Source organism: Callospermophilus lateralis, chromosome 11 (genome assembly GCF_048772815.1).
Source record: "Callospermophilus lateralis isolate mCalLat2 chromosome 11, mCalLat2.hap1, whole genome shotgun sequence".
NCBI classification, from domain to species: domain Eukaryota; kingdom Metazoa; phylum Chordata; class Mammalia; order Rodentia; family Sciuridae; genus Callospermophilus; species Callospermophilus lateralis.
Window position 1 is genome coordinate 67,330,729 of NC_135315.1, and position 17,496 is coordinate 67,348,224.

Consider the following 17,496-nt stretch of genomic DNA (forward strand, 5'->3'; position numbering starts at 1 on the left):
GGCAAAAAATTCATATTAAAAAAAACCCTCCCATGGAGGTTAGAATAACAGTGGGTAATATGATTCCAGAAGTTAAAAATTATTTCACAACCTAAAACTCAGCTTAGCAAACAGCTTAGGTTCCAAAACTGATTCATCCCTATTAAGATGTAAGCCCTTAAAAAAAAGAATATGTCTGTATATGTAGACATGCATTTAGAAAGAATCAGATAATCTTTGAAGCAGCCTTAGTGTTTCCTTTAAACTGGTCTGGAAAGAACCATTATATTAGCTTCATGGAAAGGATTAGCCTGCTTCTTGGTCTAAGGTAAACACCGTGATCATTTGTCTAAGGCTAGAAAGGTACCAACATGATGTAAACCATCAGGAGAGGAGGAGAAAATGAGGGTTTTTCCTGGCAGTTGGTAGCTAAAATTCAAGGGATTCTTAGAAAATGACACAATGGCAGCCTTTCTTGTCTTTTTCTTTCCCAGTTGGTTCCGGTGAAGGAGGACATTCTTGCTCTTGAAATTTCCTTATAACCCGGACAAGTTCATGAAATGCTTGATCTACATTCATCCTAATCTTTGCTGATGCCTTCATGTATGTTACTTTAAGTTGCCATGCTAACTGCTGTCCTTCCTCCTATGTAACCTGTCTTTGATGATCCAGGTCTGCTTTATTACCAATTAAAATCATTGGAAACTCATCACGATCCTTTACTCTGAGAATCTGTCTTTGAAACTCATAGATTTCTTCAAAACTGCCTCTATCTGTGACTGAAAAGACCAAAAGGAAGCCTTCACCAGTCCTCATATACTGTTCTCTCATGGCACCAAACTCTTCTTGTCCAGCCATATCCAAAATATCTAGTTGGGCTGCTCTGTCATCTATCACACACTGCTTTGTGTAGGAATCTTCAATAGTTGGATCATAATCTGTTACAAAATAGGACTGGATGAACTGGATGGTGAGCGCCGACTTGCCCCCGCCGCCCCCGCCGACCACCACGAGCCTGTACTTCTTCTGGCTGGAGCCCTCTCGCCAGCCGGCTGCGACCATGGGGACGCTGCGGAGCCCAGCCCGGCCCGGCCCGCCGCGCCGCGCCGCGCCGAGCCACCGCCGCCCGCCCTAGGCCCGGCTTCCGGGACATGTGCGGATGGCAGGCTGCTGGCGAGCGGCTGGGTGGGGGTCCCGAGAGCCCTGAGCTGCCAGGAAGGACTCTCGGCGAGGCAGCGCAAGCCCCGGGCTGACTTGGTGCCGCCTGAGGAGCGGAGAAGCCGACAGAGCGCAGGGGTCAGGGGCTGCAGCGGCCGGGGACTTATTTTAAATAAAATTTTTACCGGTATTTTCTTAAAAATATAATAAACTTTTCCTTATATTTTGTTATTTTAAAAAATCAGTAGAGAGGGAATTTTAATAAGATGTATTTTGAAACATCCAGATTTTATGCTACAACCTGTCTTTAAATGTTTAGTTTTTAAATTTATTTAAAGTTTAAGTATAATAATAACAATTCCACTGAATTATATTCTGAGAATAATTTTCTTATCTTACATTTCACTTAGCTTTTTACTCCCTTGTGGCTATCAAACTATCAAATTGTTGATGATTTGTCTTATGCTAAAATAATTAATTTTCCCATATTCAAAATCAGAAAACTTCAAAAGGAATCATATAGTTGACATAGTTTACTTTGTCAGAGTTTTGACTTGAAATACTTATATAATCTAAGTGATTTCCAAAGGGTTGTACCTTGTTGAATTGCTATTTCTATGGAGATTTTGCTATGATTTCTTAATTTTATGGCAATAGTTTTCTAATTTTATGGGTATTCAGAGACCTTTGGGCTATGACTATGCTTTTAATAAGCCATAGAAATAAATTATTATGGACTTCCCTTGGGATTATTGATACACTAAACTACTGTTTCCTCTTAGCGTAGAGACCTTAAATGCACACAAGAATCATGATTGATAGCAATACTTCTTTCATTTACTGTAGCTATTTAACATGTGAAATGCTTTTTAAAATAAAATGCCCTTTGATAATTGGAAACTAGATCAGTTATATAAAATCACTGCTTTAGAACTAAATGATGTTACATTTCACCCCGAAGAATTAGACAAAACAATCAAAATAAGAGAGATCTTAAAAACTTTTTTTGGCACTAATTGTAATCATCTTAAATATTTTATTTTCTCTGTGGATTTGTTTACATTTACAAATGTTAGCTGTATATTACACAAGTAAAGTTTCTCAAGACATGAAAGATCATTGGAAGAGAAAATTTTTACAAACTTAATCAGGTTGAATCACTGGGAAAAAATGCCTTTCCTCAGTGACCTTTTATATCTGGTCTGAAGAGGGATGACTATTAAATCATTATAGAGATTATATTCACTTTAACAGGCTTCCGATATAACCTGCCAGAGACTCCCTTCTAAAGTGGCAGTGGTATATCTGACTTCTAGTATAGTATTGCCAAGGAGATAATTGACTCTGAAAAGTAGGATTATTTGGGTTGTTTGTGTTTTAATACAGGGATTAAGTTTATTCATATGCCTGTGAACTGAATATAGATAGGTGGTTAATAATTTTGAAGCATAAAATTAATAGCTCATTACCCAACATAACTAGTGTAATTAGCTCCCACAGACTGAGTCTTTATAAAAAATGTGAAAGGCAACAAAGATCAGTTAATAAAAGCCTTTGTGCTTCTTTCTCCCTCCTTTGGCAAAAGGGAACATTTCACATTTTTAACAAATCCAGTGAATTCATTTTCCAAACATAATAATTGTGTGCAAATATACAAGTTGAGTTGGTTTTGCTACAATTCGAGATTTCATCATTAAATTATTTTCTTTGAAATTGTGATGCTCATATGCAAGAAAGGAATGAAGGTGATAGAATTTGGACAAATTACATTCAAGAGTTTTTGAGTTGCCAAGAGAATAGGCACCTATTTCTCGAAGCAGCAACTCTCCTTTTTGGTGGAAAGAATGATTTATTTTCATTTCTTCAGCATAACCCATTTTAAAATGTGGCATGATGTATTGTGTGCACCTCCATTAGTTGCAAAAAAATAAGCAGCAAATACATTTCTTCAGGTGAGTATGTATTCAGAGTAACAAAATCACACCTAATAAAAAGACTTTGTATTCTAATCACATTGTTCCAAATTAAAAGTTCTACTTGATGGAAACATGGGAATATGTATGTGTCTCTCTCACTTCAAAACAGCTGAACAAATGGCAGAGAGTGCTTGCACAGCTGTCTGAAAACTTTGGCAGTTGCTTCTGGGCTTGGGTGGCTCATGGCCCAAAGTATAGCAGTCATGACAGAGGGGTGGCATAATTTTTCAGAACTGTTCTTTTTTCCTCTTTGAATGTTGATAACCCTGACAGCCTCACCTTTCCCTGCTGACCAGGTCTCCTGGATCAAATTGAATTTCCCAGTTCTTAGCCTATTTTGGCATTATTTGATTGCTACACTTGTCAAAATATCCCTCTTATCAATATAGATAAATAGATATCATATATATATATATACATATGTATATAATTTATTTATCTATCTATATTTGTATACACACACATATACATACATACAATTCTGGGTGTGTTTGCACGTGTGTATATGTATGTGTGTGAAAAGAATCACTAGCCACTTGGAAAGCCACTACTACTTGCTTCTTGAGTCTGATCCTTCCTTATGCCTCTGTGTTTTGCAATGAACTAACTGGAGAGAAATTCTCTGCAGATCCAGTTTCTGTCCTTGCTCCCTAATATGGGTGTGTTTCCAGGGTCTTAGAACTGGAACCATTATCCTAAAGTTTCATAGCAGGCTAGAGTAGTCTTGTAGAACATAAGTGAAAGCTGTCATTGCCTCCTTCAGGGGTTACTATCTTCCAGGAGCAGCCACATTGTTAGGGTGTAATATTAGTATTACAGATTTGTACCATTATTACAATTGTTGGATTTGCTTTAGGTCAGTTTACTGGGCTACTTCAGCACTCTTTTTTCAGCACTAGGGGCTATGGTATGTAAAGGAATTATATGCCACAGTGCCAATAATGGAAAAAATTACCATGACAGTCAAGGCAGGGGAACAAGGCATTCCTTAGCAATGAAGTCGTGATTAATTGCTAAGCAAAGATGAGCAGATGAAGACCAGGTAATAACAGTGGGTCTTATGTTAGTTTTAAAATACTGATTATAGAGGTAAATATTGGATTCTAATACTAGGTTCTTTGTTACTCTGAACAAATCACCTTTTCTAATAAAATGGTAGTTTCTATTTTTACAAAGGGAAGATTTGAACTAAATGATTTCAATATTGTCTTGCAGTTCTAACCTTTCAAAATTCTAAAAATGCATGATATTACAGGATTGTGTCTAAGGCCTGTGAGAGTTTTAAGAAGAAATTGCTTATAAAATTTTTGGTAAGCACTGAAGATAGTATAAGATTGGAAGATTTGATAATAAAGTGAGAAAGGAGCCTTTTATTTTGATCTTCCATCAATTATCATTTTTATTCATAAATTGATTCTCAAGAAGTACCTGCAGTAGGAGTCAGATAGTGGCAATTCTGTCCATTATTTAAAATTAATTTTTCTTATTTATATATGACAGTGTAATGCATTACAATTCTTATTACACATATAGAGCACAGTTTTTCATATCTCTGATTGTATACAAAGTATATTCACACCAATTTGTGTCTTCATACATGTATTTTGGATAATAATGTCCATCACATTCCACCATCATTTATAACCCCATTCTCCCTCCCCTGCCTTCCCACCCCTCTGCCCTTTCTAGAGTTTGTCTATTCCTCCCATGCTCCCTATCCCTACCTACTGTGAATCGGCCTCCTTATATCAGAGAAAACATTAGGCATTTGTTTTTTGGGGATTGGCTAACTTCACTTAGCATTATTTTCTCTAACTCTATCCATTTACCTGCAAATGCCATGATTTTATTCTCCTTTATTGCTGAGTAATATGTATATATGTAATATTGTGTGTGTGTGTGTGTGTGTGTGTGTGTGTGTGTGTGTGTATATCACATTTTTTAATTCATTCATCTATTGAAGGCCATCTAGATTGGTTCCAAAGTTTAGCTATTGGCTATTGTGAATTATGCTGCTGTAAACACTGATGTGGCTGCATCACTGTAGTATGTATTTTTTGATTATTCTCTTCTGAGAAATGTCAGTTCAGGTTCTTGGCCCATTTATTAATTGGGTTATTTGGGTTTTGTTGGTGTGTAGCTTTTTGAGTTTTTTATATACATTAGAGATTAGTGCTCTATCTGATATGTGGGATAAAGATTTACTCCCAAGATGTAGACTCTGTATTCACCTCACAGATTGTTTCTTTTGCTTAGAAGAAACTTTTTAGTTTGAGTCCATCACATTTATTGATTCTTGATTTTAATTCTTGTGCCACAGGAATCTTATTAAGAAGGTTGGGACCTTATCCCACATGATAGAGATTAGGGCCTACTTTTTCTTCTATTAGACTCAGGGTCTCTGGATTTATTCCTAAGTCCTTGATCCATTTTGAGTTGAATTTTGTGCATGGTGAGAGATAGAGATTTAATTCCATTTTGTTGCATATGGATTTCCTGTTTTCCCAGCACCATTTGTTGACGAGGCTATCTTTCCTCCAATGCCTGTTTTTGGCACCTTGGTATAATTTAAGAAAATTGTAATTTTGTGGGTTGGTCTCTGTCCTCTATTCTTTACCATTGATCTACCAGTCTGTTTTGGTGCCAATGCCATGATGTTTTTGTTACTATTGTTCTGTAGTATAGTTTAAGGTCTTGTATACTGATGCTACCTGCTTCACTCTTCCTGATAAGGATTGCTTTAGCTTTTCTGGGTCTCTTATTTTTCCAGATGAATTTCATGACTGCTTTTTCTATTTCTATGAGGAATGTCATTGGGATTTTGATCAGAATCGCATTAAATCTGTATAGTGCTTTTGGTAGTGTGGTCATTTTGACACTTAATTCTGCCTATCCAAAAGCAAGATAGATCTTTTTATCTTCTAAGGTCTTCTTTGATTTCTTTCTTTAGGGTTCTGTAATTTTCATTAAATAGATCTTTTACCTCTTTTGTTAAGTTGATTCCCAAGTATTTTTTTAAGGCTATTGTAATGGGGTAATTTTCCTCATTTCCCTTTCTGAGGATTTATGCATGCTGATTTTATACCCTGCTACTTTGCTGAGTTCATTTACTAGTTCTAGAAGTTTTCTGGTGGAACTTTTAGGGTCCTCTAGGTATAGACTCATATCATCAGCAAGTAGTGCCAATTTGAGTTCTTCTTCTCCTATGTGTATCCCTTTAATTTCTTTTGTCTAATTGCTCTGGCCAAGGACTATGTTAAATAGAAATGATGAAAGAGGGCATCCCTGTGTTGTTCCAGTTTTTAGAGGGAATGCCTTCAAGTTTTCAGAATATTACGTTTAGAGAAGTAAATTAAAAAATTAAAGATAGTGTGAGAATAAGTAAAATCACCTCTCAGAGATAACTAGTGTTTAAATACATTTGTATGTTGTCTTTTTCTAGTTTTTCACAGTGGAGTACATAATAAATTTGTGATTATGTATTCATCTTCTCTTTACTTTATATTATTTAATTTTATTTTTATTTCTTGATGCTAGAGAATCAAAAATAAAGGGGGTGAGAGTACTAGGTGGTACTGGGGATCCTGATGATAATTGTAATTTTGTGGGTTAGTCTCTGTGTCATCTATTCTGTACCATTGGTCTACCAGTCTGTTTTGGTGCCAATACCATGATGTTTTTGTTACTATTGCTCTGTAGAATAGTTTAAGGCTAAACTCTGTACTATAGTTTAAGAAAGGCTCCAGCCCTTTATCTTTATTTTAAGTAGGGAGCAATTTTAAGTAATTAGTGTGTACTTGGGAATATTATCTTAATGATACTATAATATTTTATAAATGTGCTAACATATTCTCCAACTAATAGATAATTTGCTTTGGGTTTTTATGCTAAGTAATGCATATAGTGAACTTACTCAAATATTCATTTATTCAGCAAAGCTAATAGACAACTATTCTTTGCCAATCACTTTGTCTATAGGTGGTAGCACAAAGCACATCTTAAAACTGTGGTTAACTGAGCTGCATTTGAAAAGCTTCCAGAAAATCATATCAAAAGAATGTTTTTTTCAAACGTTTATGTTTTGGTTAATGTAAGGAAAGAAAGGAGTCAAGGATAACTTAAAAGTTTCAAGTTTGGGAAACTAGGCGATTAATGAGGTCATTTCAAATAATGGGCACATTAAAAAGGAGAACTAGTGAAAATAGATGAGGAAGAGAACTCAAGGTAATGGCCTTCATGTCTTTATAGGTGATCCCAAAGAAGATGTTCAGTATACAGCTCAAGTACAACAGAAGTGAATGATAATAAGGAAGAAAAAAAATCCCTCACTTGAGGGAGGATATACATCAACTAGTGTGGGGAAGAAACAAAACCAGAACCCTTCCTTAAGCTCTGTCAGCATGGTCTGCACCATGCCCATACTGTGTCTGTCATGCTCTATGTGTTCAGTAAATGCTGATAGCCCAGGAAAAAAGAAGAATGTTCTGCCAAAGAAATGTAAGAGTCAACACAGAAAACATATCTGGGTTTCATTAGAAAAGTGTGAACCTCTCATGTTTTTTCAAAGGAGACCTGTGATTCTCCTCAGTGTCTCCATGATGCTGGAGCCTCAGAGGAAGGCACAGTTTCAGGCCATAACTTTTGGCTACCTTTATTAAGATTTTATATATAAAAGGAATCCTGATGCCAAAAGAAAGAATGAATGTCCCTGGACTAATGATATCTTAAGGTCCTCCTTATCAGGAGTTCTATGAGAAAGGAAAATAGAAAAGGTCCATGTGGAAAAAAATGTTGAAAAAAAATCCAGTGAAATTGAAGATGTTAGAGAAATAAATATTGAGGAGCTCACATATGTAGACATTAGATAGAGGTTCTAATAAGGAGATTTTTGTGCTTCCTAAACTAATAGAAGTGTAGGGAGAAAACTTCATTAAGATAATTTGTATTGAGAAAAGATGAGAACAGTGGGCTCCCACTATAGAATGACTACTTTTTGAAAAGAAACTTTTGTTATAAGACAAGCTGTCTATTATATAGAGATTTGAATTAGCTTACATAGCTAATTTTTTGGCTCCAAGTGTTTTATAATTACAGTGTTACAAACTTTGTGTAGAATGTAAAATGGGAATACTTTATTTAAATAATTTTCTCATGAAAATATTAATTTCTTTGACATATATTTATTATGGATCTACTCTGTGCTAAATACTCTTTCTGTGTTCTATGGATACAGCAGTGCACAAAACAAAGCCCCTGTTGTTATAAAACTTAAATTCTCTTAAATGATACTGCAAAAGATGCTAATTTATGTAGCATGTTCTGGGAAGGTATCTTTGAAGGTGATAACTTGTTCATGGAAGGTCATGGGACACAGACACAAAGATACCAGGGATCAGAGCATTTCAGGCAGGGGAAATAGTTAATGATAATAGTATTAAAATGAGAGTTCTCCATCCTAAGTTTGCTACATTGAGGATCATTCTTCTTGATGACCAAGGTGATTTTTGATGCTGCTGTTACTCTGGCTTCTTTATACAAAGAATTTTCTTACCTGGGAAGTGCTTGCTGTGTAAAGCATTCAGTTCCTGTCTATGGTAACTGATCACATTAGGTGGAGTGAACCAACAAAGAGAGCTTACAGCACATCTGAGGCAGCTTCAAGCCAGATTTGTGAAGAGGCTAGAGATCGGGGTTTCTGAGTTAATTCAGCATGAGAGTTCATAGAAGAAGATGGGAAATGTTTCTATTCAGGAGAATGGATGATGGTTCAGAGAAAAGAACAAGAAAAAGAATGTTTAGACTACAAAGAAAACCCAAGAGCACTGTTTTTTTTTTTTTTAAGTTAAAGTAGAGTTTCAAGAAGGAAAGGATTTATCAACTGCCTCAAATACTGCAGTAAGGGCAGTGAAGGCTGCTGCTGAGACAAGGCCACTGTGGGTAAATCTGAGAGAGTCATTCCAGGAGTGTTGGATGTGTGAAGCCTCATAACATGTGAGTGGATGGTGAAGAATTGGAAGACATTGAGCAGAGATCACTTTGAGAATTGATTGAAGAGGATTGAAGTCACTCTGAGGATATTTTTCAATTAATATTTATGATCTATGGTATGTCATATTTTTTAAAGAAATGAAGACTAGGATATTTGTAAGGTAAGGGACACTTAATATGTAAGAAGACATATTTGATGGATCAAGGTATTGGAGCAGGCTCAAGAGGATAGATGGTGGAGATGGTGCCTTGAAATGTGGATGAGAAGGTTTTCCAAAAGATGAAACAGGAGGGGAAGGAAGAAGAGGAAATTTGAATAAATGGTATAGAGAAGAAGAAAGGGCTTTGGGGATAACATGATCTGCCTGATTCTTAAATGAAAGTGGGGCCAGCAGAGTTATGTGCATGTAGGGGGCATATGTTTGAGAGAATGTGTTATATTCAAAATGCTGGTACAAAAACAAATGATTTGTAGCCATAATGTGATGACAAGAGGAGTAGTTGCTGACTACCTTCTCTGATGTTTTAAAATCTATTGATGATTTGAACATTACAATAGGAATAGAATGCCATATTTCCAATTGCTCTAATTTGTAATCTGTACTTATTAATATTGAATTAATTTTAGCTACATCATCCTCCCTACAAATATTTCCCAGTTATAGTTAGTAGCTTTTTAACAGAAACTTTTCTGTCTTACATTTAAGTTTTGAAAATTTTAATTGAATATATCCCTGTTTTATATTACCATTTTGTCTGTACATTAATTTATTTTTAGTATATGATGACTTCCTGGCTATTCCAGTTATCTCTTATCATGCAACCACCTCAAAATTGTATAGGTAACAAACTTTTTTTTTAAAAAAAAATCTTTTCATGATTTTAGGGTCAGTAACTTATAAAAGGTTGACTGAGTGATTTTGGACTTGGTGGCAGACAAATGGAGGCTAGAGCCAGATCAATCAGGAGTTAGAACAGCTGGGAACTGGCCAGACATCTCTGTCTTTATCATCATAGAGTCTTAGGTCCTCCGTGGGTTCTTTCCATGTGGGCTAATTTGGGCTTCTTTATGTCAAGACAGTTGGGCTGTGAGAGTGGGTGTCCCAAGAGGACCAGGTGGAACTGTGTGCCTTCCCTTAACTCAGTCTCGGAAGTCATGTGTTGGTCAAGCCCATCACAGACTCATCCAAAGTCAAGGGCAGGGGACATAGAACCCAGTCTAGAAGGAAGATGTGTCAAGAATGATGGCCACATTTTAACTGCCACACTAACCATGTAAATTTTCACTAATGTATATATTACCATGTCAGGCTGATCAACAGCTTATGAGATGGAGTGGAGGGGGGAACCAGCAAACAATTTTATCAAGTTCCTAAATTATTTCATATTTTTCCCATATTCAAACCCATTACAATGCCGCTTCCCATGGTTAATATGAAAGGATTAATTGTCGATATTACTTGGGGGACTGTGAGTTTCCCTCATTCACTCACCCTCCCTTTTTCACTAACAAATTCACAGATGTGTCAGACAGAGAGAGGTGGCAAAACACTGCCTTGGTGTGACATACCTGAGGCAGGTGAGAGGGTGTTAACACTTTTTTGTCAAGTCCCAGAAGATTATTCATAAGCAGATGTTAATAACTCATATTTTGTCTTGAAATCTTTGATTTGTAAAGTTCATCCACACATAAGAATATCGCTTATCTTATGTAGGGAGCATCGGAGGTAGCTGCCAATGAACACCTCCTGCTGTTGATGTCCTGTGTAAACAACCTTTCTTTCAGTGTGGCCTGGACATGGTGACTTGATTCTAATAGAATAGGGCAGAAATGAGGCAGTATCACTTCTGACACTAGGTTACAAAAAGTTTGTTACCTCCTTCTGGTATTTTGATAATAGATGACTGTTATTGTGTTCACAAGCAAATGAAGATGTGTAATCATCATACATCAGCCCCATAACTTCTTATCTCTCCTGATTACTCAATTAACATTATGTTTCCCACTTTCATGCTGCAGCCTGCCTTTTCTTATTCTGAAGACTCTGCTCTCAAGTGTAAGTCTGTCTAGGCCATTAATCTTTTTGTAGGACATGATTTCATTTAAAACCTGACCTTGCATCATCTCCTGCCTAAACCCCTGCAAGAAAAGACGCCTAATCCAAGTACTCTCTCCTCAATTGATCGCTCTCATGTCTCTTTATTATGTAATTTGATAAAAAGCTAGAGATATTTGATTATAATTTCTATAACATAATCTACCCAAGTCATTGGAGCACATCCCTTAGAGAACAATTTTATTATAAGTCAGGTTAACAGATTATCTAACCTTAAAGGTGAATTTGTCCTCTCACTTTTTGCTTTAATGGTGACAGGCATACATTTTTCAGATAGTCTCTATGCTATGTTTTTGTATCCTTCCTATTCCAGTGAATTTAGTTGCACTGAGAGTGTCAAAACTGTGTATCTTACTATTATTATTTTTTTTTTTTAGATTTGGAGTCTTTAATTTAGCATCATGCTATAATCAACAAACAAGAACAAACAGAACACTAGCACATGGAACAGAGGAAACGCACCCGGAACTCGAACAATTCCAGAAGCGATTCCAATCATCCCGATGACGAGTCCTACAGCCCAGCACCACAGTGGCACGTAAGACAGACTGGTATCACAATAATAATAACAACATGCAATGTTCATAACTACAGGTCAAGAATGGCAAAGCTGGCAAAGCTATACCACAATGGCACGTCCAGACCGGCCGAGCCCAGCACTACAGGCGCAGGGACACAGCTGGGCAGCGACAGGCCTGTGCAGGTCTCCTGGATGTGGCCCCCCCGTTGGCCGGGGCCGTCTTGGGATTCGTCTGTGTGTCTGTCCACGAGGCAGACAGAGCCGACTGGTGGGTCTACACATGGCTAAGTGAAGCATGAGGTATCGTGAACAGGGACCTTTTTGGAATAGAGCAGTAATCACAATAAGTCAAAATTGATCACATAAAAAAAACTACAAAAAAGGGCATCTGTAATACAATTTTCTATGAGAAAATTAAAACGAGCACATGGCAGTATATGATATCATAAAACAAAAACTGATCCTCCCATAGCAGCAAAACAACATGAAAGAGATACAGAGAAGCTGTGAACAATTTCCGACTGCGGGAAGTCACTGGTAGCAGCGCAATAGGAAGTGGAGCCACGGTAGCATGTCCCTCCTGTGGGCACTGCCTGTCCCCTCGGGAGCCTCCCCCCACACTCCTCCCTCATGTGCTCTCTCCAGCCTCCGCCTCAGCCTCCACTCTTGCCACCTCCCCTCAACACATCCTCAATGCAAAGGTACAGGACCAGGATGGGCAGGGATGAGAAGGTCCTGGACCCCACTCCTCTCAAGCACCCTTGCGTCCCTGTGCCTTGGGTGCCTCTAGAGCAGACCACTTTGGGAAATGCCCCACAGGCCGAGTCCAGGTCTGGGCAGTCTCTCTTGAGATCTTCCCTCACCTACCAAAGGCCCCATCTTTTCACCTGCAGCTCAAAGGCAGAAAGGGTTGAGTGTTGAAATCAAGGGAGACTGCATCACTTTGTAAATCATACTGGCCTTATGAGCATCCTCTGCAATAAATATTCTTTTTAGCCTTAACTATAAATTATATATTTTAGTGTTTAAAAACCTTCCGCTGTGAAATACCTAAAAGTAACCCTTACACTACTTGTTCTCTAGGTGAACCTTTGAGGTCCCTACTTTCAAACACCAGTTGGCACCAAAGGATTCCCACGAACTTCAACCTCTCTACAGGACAGGAAGGGGCCTACATCCTGGCACTGTGACAACACGGACCTTTTTCTTCTTGACTGGTACAAAACCTTCAGGAACACCCTCTCGCTGACACCACGGTGTCACACCCTTGCGGTCCTGTGCATGCAGGAACGTGAATATTCCCCGCCATTCCACTGGGAAACCGCACAGCACGTGACAGCGAAGTTGCCTCTAACTGCTGGACCAAAGTGCTTTGACATGAAATGGTTTAGAATATCAAGAAAGAAAACACAAAACCCCAAAATGATAAGAAGAAAGTAGCTGTGGATTGAACCTGATGTGAACAGGTGAGAACCCAGCATCTCACAAGCAGGTAACTACAAAAATAGGAAGATTATAAAAATAGAATCTATCATGTCGCTCTTTGCTTCCCTTCACAGCAGCACGTGGTGGTGGACAGCTGGCCTTTCTCGAGCTCCCTGGCTGGCACCTGCAGACTGATGCCCAGGTGGGGGTCCCCAGGCACAAGAGCCCGGGCTGCGCCCCATACCATGCTGACCCATAGGCAAGCTGCAGAGGTCACACGCCTACCTACCTAGGAGATAAACACACAAAGGAGTGACTACGTGGCGAGCAAGCGGGGCACAGAGCTAGGGCCTGTGAAGCCGTGCCTCTCAGGGGAGCGGGGACACAATTCCTACCTAACCCTCTTCTACTTTAAAATGGTTTTTCAATTTTTTCTTTCTTTCTTCTTTTTTTTTAAGAAGTTTTTATGCTTTTTTCTTTTCTGAACACATACAAAGAATCCGACCTAGCCCTCGGGGACCCTCGTGTGTTAATGCTATCCTTACAAGAGACACGAGTGCATTCACATACAGCTACTTGATTACGGAGTAAAATCCTCTATTTTGTAGCACAACGTCCCTCCCCCCACTCAAGGTCATGCAAATTCTATCTTTTCTTTCTTTTTTAAATACAGTTTTCAGGATTTTTTTTTCTTTTCTTTTGCTTAAGTCAGAGACGGAAGGGAGAAAGAGGAAAGGAGAAGGAGACTTTCCCTTCTGTTAGCAAAATGTCCCTGAAAAGAGGGACTTTGCCTGGAGCACTGGGGGCGGCCCCTCCCAGGCTGCGGGGCTTTGGCCGCTGCTGGGTGCTCCGTGGTGCCGCTGGCCGGGCACCTCAGACGTCCACGTCCCGCACATTGGTGGGCGTGCAGGCCAGGTTGGCCCCCGCCGCCTCCTCCACCTCCTCCTCGGAGGCCTTGGGGTCCAGGTTTTGCTGGGCCTGGCGCAGGCTGGACTCGAGCAGGGATTCGATCTGCTCCTGGCAGGCGCGGAGGCAGTCTGGGTCACACTTGATCACTCTGGAGAGGAAGTGGGTCAGGCGGTAGCAGGACAGGAAGGTGTTGGGGCTGCCCAGGTGGAGGCCCTGCACTGCGGCCACCACGCTCCCAGCAGCCACCATGGATGGTGGGTTAGAAATGAACTTCACGTCTGTGGCACAGAGGGCGACAAAGGTCTGAGCATGCTTGCGGATGATCTGTTTGTTCTCCTCGGCCTCTGGCATTTTGGAGAGGAAGTGTTCGATGAAATCGTCTGGGGTCATGGCAGCCAGGTTCCACTTGACTTTGTTCACCAGGAGCAGCTCCATTTGCAGCAGCTCGTCGGTTCGGATGGAGTTATCAGTGTAGATGCACAACTTCTCGGCCGTCAGCGGGATGGTCTCCTTCATCTTGGAGGCCACGGACATGCAGGTGGCCCCCAGCAGCTGCAGGCGGCTCTTCTTCAGGGGCTCCAGCGACAGGAAGCGGCCCAGGTAGTTCATGGCCAGGGGGAAGACCTCCTCCTCGCACTTCTGCTCCTCGCAGACCTCCAGCATCCAGGTGGCCACGATCTTCCGCATGGACGGCAGGATCTCCTTCTGCACACACTTGAAGTAGGACATGGAGGGAGCGCAGGTCTTCTCAGCCTTGAGCATGGCCCTCAGCACTCGGTCGTTGAGGAGGTTGGTGTCGGGGTATACGCGGGGATGGACTCCACTTCGCAGCACAGGAGCTGGTGAGCCATGGTGGGGGCTCTGCCTGGGCCGCTCGGGAAGGGCTGCACGTCTGGGTTCTGTCGGCGCTCGGCGCTCGCTCCTGCTGCCCCACGCTCCCTCGCGCTCTTCTGCCCCTAGCCGAGCGCGCTGACTCTGCTGCTCACTGCTACTGAGCCGACAGCCCTCTCAAAACTGTGTATTTTAAATGTACCATTGAATGAGTTTTTCTTAGTATAGTGCATAATCTAAGTCTAGGGTTCTGTTATTTTTTTATAGCATTAGATAGAAAAATTATCAGAGAATGTGAGTCTCTGCTTGGGAGTAGATTCTTCTCCAGGAAAAAAGCAAGTGTCAGTCTGAACTTCCTTTACCTATCATGTCGACCAATCCCTGTAAAGATGCAAGATTTAGTTTGGGGATACATCCTGCATTATCAAACCCTAATGCTTGCCTAGTATTCCTTTTTCCTTATTTCTAATGTCTATAACTCTTCACTCCAAATACTAGACCTGTCCCCTCTCACAGTGGATATTTCTCTGACTTCCCAATAGAAGCTCTCTCTGCTCCTGGACCTCTGGTCTGTTGACCCAAACCCCTCTGCCGTCTCCCTTCAGTTTTGACCTTGCACTGCATTTGTTTTTGTTCTTATTCTCTGACAGAGTTTAGGATTTGAGAGTAGGGGTTGGAAAGGAGAGGAGTGCTTTGTGTGGAAAAAAATTGTTGTGCACTCTGACACTGTTCAGATATTGACTTGTGATGATGGAATTATTGCAAAGGCCAAGGATATTTCTTGAACCTCTTTGCTTCTTTAAAAATTCATCTTTTTAGAGAATTCTCTGGAGATCACTTTAAGAATCATTTTAAAAAATAAAAAAAATGATTTTCCTTCTTTTATTTGTTTTAAAATAATAAGGGTGGGAACTGTGGCTCAATGATAGAGCACTTGCCTGACATTGTGAGGCACTGGGTTCCATCCTCAGCACCATATAAAAATAAAATAAAGGTACTGTGTCCACCTATAACTAAAAAAACACATATTAAAAAAATAGATAAAGGTTTGGCTTTTTCCTTATTTTCTCCCTTTTCCGTTGTAATAGTATAGAAACCAGTAATAGCAGATAACATTTAACGTTCTCATGCAAAGTTCATCTTATTGAAGTTCAATAGAACAAATTACTATTTATTTGCTCTAAGAAACGTTCAGTACTAAAAATGTTTCATGTTTGCCAGGTGGAAAGTAAATAGCTGTAAGATGTTAATGAAACCTTTTTTGGAAGTAATGTTAGGCTCATTTTATGCATCCCATCTCTTTTGTGACAAAATGTCTATGTCTCATACAGAATAGTGATGTGTGCATATTACAGTTGGTTATTGACTCTTGTTATGTGATTTAGTTCATTTAGCAATTGTGTCCTCAATATGCACAGCTAAGTAGACTTTTTGTTTTGTTTTTGTTATTTTTAATTAATTAATTTATTTTAATTAGGTACATATGACAGCAGGATGCATTTTGATCCATTGTACACATTTGCATCACAACTTTTCATTTCTCTGGTTGTACATGGTGTAGTGTCACACCATATGTGCAGTTATATATGTACCCAGGGTAATGATGGCCATCTCATTCCACCATCTTTCCTGTCCCCATGCACCCTTCCTATCTCTCCCTCCTCTTTGCCCAAAGTTATTCCCTTTTTCCCATTAGTGCCTCCCCTACAGATCAGCATCCACTTATCTGAGAGAACATTCAACCTTTGGTTTTTTGGAATTGGCTTACTTCACTTAGCATTATATTGTCCAACTTCATCCATTTACCTGCCAATGCCATAATTTTATTATCGTTTAATGGTGAATAATATTCCATTGTGTGTGTGTGTGTGTGTGTGTGTGTATGTGTGTGTGTGTGTATATATATATATATATATATATATATATATATATATATCCTAATTTCTTTATCCATTCATCTATTGAAGGGCATCTAGGTTGCTTCCACAGTTTAGCTATTGTGAATGGAGCTGCTATGAACATTGATGTAGCTGTGTTACTATGCTAATTTTAAGTTCTTTGGGTGTAGACCGAGGAGTGGGATAGCTGGGTCAAATGGTGGTTACATTCCAAGTTTTCTAAGAAATCTTCATACTGTTTTCAAGAGTGGTTTTCCCAATTTGCAGTCTGACCAGCAATGTATGATCTTTTCCCCCACACCCCCACCAATATTTATTGTTATCTGTATTCTTGATAACTGCCATTCTGTGATATGAAATCTTAGAGCACTTTTGATTTGCATTTCTCTAATTACTAGAGATGTTGAATATTTTTCCATATATTTGTAGATCGATTGTATATCTTCTGAGAAGAGTCTATACGGCTCCTTAGCCCATTTATTGATTGGGTTGTTTGTTTTTTTGGAGTTAAGTTCTTTGAATTCTTTATATATCCTGAAGATTAGTGCTCTATCTGATGTGTGTGTGGCAAAAATTTGTGCCCAAAATGTAGGCTGTCTGTTCTCCTCATTGATTGTTTTTTTTTTTTTTTTTTTTTTTTTTGCTGAGAAGAAGCTTGTTAGTTTGAGTCCAACCCATTTATTAATTCTTGATAT

At 39.3% G+C, this 17,496-nt stretch overlaps 2 pseudogenes; both read right to left on the reverse strand.

The window, feature by feature from the left end:
- Positions 1 to 426: 426 nt before the first annotated feature.
- LOC143410154 (ras-related protein R-Ras2 pseudogene) lies at positions 427 to 1,041 on the reverse strand (annotated as a pseudogene).
- A 12,995-nt stretch (positions 1,042 to 14,036) lies between these two features.
- On the reverse strand, positions 14,037 to 14,923 carry LOC143410298 (G1/S-specific cyclin-D1 pseudogene; annotated as a pseudogene).
- Between the last annotated feature and the right edge of the window lie 2,573 nt (positions 14,924 to 17,496).